Here is a 6,270-nt window from a genome sequence, read left to right as displayed (position 1 = left end):
TATAGCTCGAGGTAGTCCTACCAGTAGTCTTATAGCTCGAGGTAGTCCTACCAGTAGTCTTATAGCTCGAGGTAGTCCTACCAGTAGTCTTATAGCTCGAGGTAGTCCAACCAGTGGTCTTATAGCTCGAGGTAGTCCTACCAGTAGTCTTATAGCTCGAGGTAGTCCAACCAGTAGTCTTATAGCTCGAGGTAGTCCTACCAGTAGTCTTATAGCTCGAGGTAGTCCTACCAGTAGTCTTATAGCTCGAGGTAGTCCTACCAGTAGTCTTATAGCTCGAGGTAGTCCTACCAGTAGTCTTATAGCTCGAGGTAGTCCAACCAGTGGTCTTATAGCTCGAGGTAGTCCTACCAGTAGTCTTATAGCTCGAGGTAGTCCAACCAGTAGTCTTATAGCTCGAGGTAGTCCTACCAGTAGCCTTATAGCACGAGGTAGTCCTACCAGAAGTCTTATAGCTCGAGGTAGTCCTACCAGTAGTCTTATAGCTCGAGGTAGTCCTACCAGTAGTCTTATAGCTCGAGGTAGTCCTACCAGTAGTCTTATAGCTCGAGGTAGTCCTACCAGTAGTCTTATAGCTCGAGGTAGTCCTACCAGTAGTCTTATAGCTCGAGGTAGTCCTACCAGTAGTCTTATAGCTCGAGGTAGTTCAACCAGTAGTCTTATAGCTCGAGGTAGTCCTACCAGTAGTCTTATAGCTCGAGGTAGTTCAACCAGTAGTCTTATAGCTCGAGGTAGTCCTACCAGTAGTCTTATAGCTCGAGGTAGTCCTACCAGTAGTCTTATAGCTCGAGGTAGTCCTACCAGTAGTCTTATAGCTCGAGGTAGTCCTACCAGAAGTCTTATAGCTCGTGGTAGTCCTACCAGTAGTCTTATAGCTCGAGGTAGTCCTACCAGTAGTCTTATAGCTCGAGGTAGTCCTACCAGTAGTCTTATAGCTCGAGGTAGTCCTACCAGTAGTCTTATAGCTCGAGGTAGTCCTACCAGTAGTCTTATAGCTCGAGGTAGTCCTACCAGTAGTCTTATAGCTCGAGGTAGTCCTACCAGTAGTCTTATAGCTCGAGGTAGTCCAACCAGTAGTCTTATAGCTCGAGGTAGTCCTACCAGTAGTCTTATAGCTCGAGGTAGTCCTACCAGTAGTCTTATAGCTCGAGGTAGTCCTACCAGTAGTCTTATAGCACGAGGTAGTCCTACCAGTAGTCTTATAGCTCGAGGTAGTCCTACCAGTAGTCTTATAGCTCGAGGTAGTCCAACCAGTGGTCTTATAGCTCGAGGTAGTCCTACCAGTAGTCTTATAGCTCGAGGTAGTCCAACCAGTAGTCTTATAGCTCGTGGTAGTCCTACCAGTAGTCTTATAGCTCGAGGTAGTCCTACCAGTAGTCTTATAGCTCGAGGTAGTCCTACCAGTAGTCTTATAGCTCGAGGTAGTCCTACCAGTAGTCTTATAGCTCGAGGTAGTCCTACCAGTAGTCTTATAGCTCGAGGTAGTCCTACCAGTAGTCTTATAGCTCGAGGTTGTCTCGAGTTTATTTTTTCCGGGATTCAACAATAAATTTAAAATCGACTGCCTATCTAACTATTCGCAATGCGTACCTTGGGATAATATTTGCCATTTTCACCCAACAGGGACCTCACGAATACAATGCTAAAACAGAAACAAGAATGGTGGAACAAAAAAACACCAAAAGAAATCGGAGATTGTGCCTAAATATTTATTCCGTTAGAATCTCCTGAGACTTCAACATTGGAAGACAAATTATATTAAACATGAGCTCGAAACAATAACCCTTAATTTTTTGTACTTCATCTTCCAAATTTAATTGACAATATTAAAATAACCTTACCGAAATCTGCCGATGGAATCGTATGCTAGGATGAGCACATGATGGCTGGCGCAGGCTCTTAAATGGTTTTGCTGCAACACTGCTAGACACACCTTGTGCGGGCTAAGATTGAAGACTTTCTCCTTTTTTGTGAGTAGTAAGTAAGTTTAGTGGCATCGTGCGTTTTTTTTTTTTTTTTTTGGAACCTGTACAGGACACGTCATCGAGGTGTTTATCCTACCGGCACAACCCGAAGATAAATAGGAGTCGCTTGCCAAATTGCAGTCTAGGTCGTGTTGGCCTTTGAAACACTAGACTAAACTAAAACTTTTTAGTGGTACAGGCCTGGTCCTCTTGGCCTTTGAAACACTAGACTAAACTAAAACTTTTTAGTGGTACAGGCCTGGTCCTCTTGGCCTTTGAAACACTAGACTAAACTAATTTTTTTTTAGTGGTACAGGCCTGGTCCTGTTGGCCTTTGAAACACTAGACTAAACTAAAACTTTTTAGTGGTACATGCCTGGTCCTGTTGGCCTTTGATACACTAGACTAAACTTAAACTTTTTAGTGGTACAGGCCTGGTCCTGTTGGCCTTTGAAACACTAGACTAAACTTTAACTTTTTAGTTGTACAGGCCTTCAAAACGTTCTAAATTTCTGCATTTTCTTTTAACCAAATGACTAATGACATGAGACCCGGAGATCGAAAAGAACATAAGGGATACTTAAAGGGGCCTTTTCGCGGGTGCATAATATCACAGAAATAAGAAATATATATTTTTTTTCAGTTTAAACTTTAAAGTCTGAAAGGGTGACGAATCTTAGAAATGTTGATTTTGGGGCTAAACTTTGGCAACTAGGATTTTGGAGACTCGACTTGTCTTCCTGAGGCTAATTAATTTATCTTTTTTCTCTGCCTCGTATCCAGGCGTCTCAAGTCAGTAAAAACAAGTGAAAGATATACTAGTGAGCGCAAAAAGTCATGGAAAGGTTTAGCGCTGGCGCAAAGGGCCAAGGGAAGGGTCAATCTACCCAAGAACCCCTGCGCGCTTAGTCCGGTAACGCTAGCAAGCGCCTGGTAACGGCATTGCTCTGGTTGGACTTAGTTTTAAAACATTCCAGGCAGAAAACTTTTGGAATTTGCATCGACATGTGCGATAAAGAGAAGAAATGTAAGAGCATCAATTATGACCGAGTTAACAAGAGCTGCGAGCTGAACAAGACGAACAAGGCTGGATTTCCACTGTAGGTCACCCCGGCTAAGGCTGGATTTCCACTGTAGGTCACCCCGGCTAAGGCTGGATTTCCACTGCAAGTCACCCCGGCTAAGGCTGGATTTCCACTGCAAGTCACCCCGGCTAAGGCTGGATTTCCACTGCAAGTCACCCCGGCTAAGGCTGGATTTCCACTGCAGGTCACCCCGGCTAAGGCTGGATTTCCACTACAAGTCACCCCGGCTAAGACTGGATTTCCACTACAAGTCACCCCGGCTAAGACTGGATTTCCACTGCAAGTCACCCCGGCTAAGGCTGGATTTCCACTGCAAGTCACCCCGGCTAAGACTGGATTTCCACTACAAGTCACCCCGGCTAAGACTGGATTTCCACTGCAAGTCACCCCGGCTAAGACTGGATTTCCACTACAAGTCACCCCGGCTAAGACTGGATTTCCACTGCAAGTCACCCCGGCTAAGGCTGGATTTCCACTGCAAGTCACCCCGGCCAAGACTGGATTTCCACTGCAAGTCACCCCGGCTAAGGCTGGATTTCCACTGCAAGTCACCCCGGCTAAGGCTGGATTTCCACTGAAGGTCACCCCGGCTAAGACGTCTATTTACGCCGATTTTCGTAGACATATCGAAGGTATTCTCCTTAAATATCTCCATGTTTTTCATTTTTTTACTAGGTCACCCGTTTTTTTTTCTTTTCTTTTTCCTTTTTTCTTTCGGTTCCCGACTTTTTTTTAAAGAATTATTAAGTTCGAAGGTTGGAAAAATTCATAATCCTTTTTTCAATGGCAAGATGCAATTATGGCATACATAAAATACTAATAAGACGGTGCTGGTATTATTCATTTTATTGTGTGCCATAGTTTTTTAACGAAGACTGATTACATAAGATGGGAACGCATGGCTCAATTTATGTTTGTCTTTTTTTAAGTCAAGAAAGAAAATCACAAACAAAGAAAAATATGAAAAAATATTGCACTGACTCTTTTGACTTGTGGGATATACACCTATTTCATTGAACGTTATCGGTGCAAATGACGAATGGCAAATGGTAGTTGTAAGACAAATCGCGGCTTGCAGGTATTTTTACCCCTAAGAGTAATGAGTAAGTAAACTAATCGCATGAGTTATTCACATTTTCCTGCTTTAGGTGAAATATGAGGAGTCCCTTGGTAATTTTGGATAGTAACTGGCCATTTGGCAATTGCCATTTGTCATTTGCGCTGACAACGTATAATAAATAGATTTATGTTTTACAAATTGCAAAATTTCTATTATAGTAATATCTAGGAGAGAATCATGATAGCGGACAGTTTTTTGTACATTTTTTCTAGATTTTTAAACTGTTAATATCCAAGAAAGTGCAAATAATAACTGTGTCAACTGCCAATGCAAGCAAATAAACACAAAACATCGACTTTGCTCAGTCATCTGCCCAATGCAAGCAAATAAACACAACACATCGACTTTGCTCAGTCATCTGCCCAATGCAAGCAAATAAACACAAAACATCGACTTTGCTCAGTCATCTGCCCAATGCAAGCAAATAAACACAAAACATCGACTTTGCTCAGTCATCTGCCCAATGCAAGCAAATAAACACAAAACATCGACTTTGCTCAGTCATCTGCCCAATGCAAGCAAATAAACACAAAACATCGACTTTGCTCAGTCATCTGCCCAATGCAAGCAAATAAACACAAAACATCGACTTTGCTCAGTCATCTGCCCAATGCAAGCAAATAAACACAACACATCGACTTTGCTCAGTCATCTGCCCAATGCAAGCAAATAAACACAAAACATCGAGTTTGCTCAGTCATCTGCCCAATGCAAGCAAATAAACACAACACATCGACTTTGCTCAGTCATTGTATGCATTTGCAAGACGGCACATGACAAGAACGGCATTTTGTCCGAGGCCTTAAGACCTGATTAAAACCCCAAAGCACACTTCATTCTGGTATATTATTCTTTTCCTGGTCATCTGTCTACAGATTACGCACATTGTTTATTCATGATTTTTTTAAAGCCCCTCTATGAACTATTCATTCCAGGGCCGGGAGTTCATAGGTTGGCCAGTTCTTCTTTGGAATCCTTGACCATTTCAAGACGCAATATGGCATTCTTGGAATTAGGCCAAGTAAAAAAAAAACTTTTGTAAAGTTTCCCGTCCACGCCCGCGTCTTTATTTGGGGCCTCTTCAAAATGTATGTTATTTGTTATTTTTAACCAAAAGCCTATAAAACAAGAAAAATCTTGTGCTACTGATTTGGAAAACATTGCAGAAGAACTAAAAACTTTAGTTTCGGTAATATATGACTTGCGAGTTGTGTTTCTTCATTAACACTGAATATCTCACCTCAGAATCACGCCCAAAACTTCTACTATCTCTTGGGGAGACTGCAAATACAGGTCCTCACCGACATAAAGAAACAAAATAAAAAGCCGCCCGCCCGTCTGCCCGCTCAATTTTTTTTAGAATTTCGGAGGGGAGCATTTGTTTATTTTCACTGGTTTCAAAAAAATGTTTCATATGTTTGCAGATAATATCAATACTGGGAAATACCTAATTCTAAAATTGAAGAAACATGTACGGTAGTTCCTGGATTTTTTGTTAAAATATCTCGCTATTTTCTATCTTATTACAGCTGGAACTTCTAAGAATCAAGCCATGGCGTCCTGTCTTCAAGTGAAAATGCTGAACCCAAACGCTTCCTCGGGAAACTACTGGCTCAGCGTAAACCCGCCAAATGCCATGCGCGTATACTGTGACATGACCATGGACGGTGGAGGCTGGGCCCAAGTGTACAGCTACAAGTTCACCAACTTCGCCAAGTTCATCCGAGCTACTAATGCCATGTCTCCTATTCCTAATTGGCCAATTCAGACGAACGCAGTCGTCAGCACGGTGACCCCCCTGAATGAAACTTCCTTTGCCGCTATGGAGTTTGCGCTGTGGAAGCGAATCTGGGGGGAGTTCATGGTGAAGTCAAACCTGGCGCACTGGATCGCCTGTCTTCCTGATACAGGTGATCTGGTCAAGTGGAAAAATCACTTGCAGTGTTCTCAAGACCGTGGAAGATAGATGCCCTGACGTGGTGCCGAAAATCCTCCAAATACACAGCCCTTGTGGAGTTGGGCTATGGGACCTGGGTTATGTTTATAACTTTGTGGGCAATACTGCTGAGTGTTTTCCAGTCCATGACTCGTGTGGAAAGAC

The sequence above is a fragment of the Nematostella vectensis genome, chromosome 11, assembly GCF_932526225.1.
Source record: "Nematostella vectensis chromosome 11, jaNemVect1.1, whole genome shotgun sequence".
Taxonomy (NCBI): domain Eukaryota; kingdom Metazoa; phylum Cnidaria; class Anthozoa; order Actiniaria; family Edwardsiidae; genus Nematostella; species Nematostella vectensis.
The sequence above is the reverse complement of the archived record's forward strand: the minus strand, read 5'-3'. Positions refer to the sequence as shown.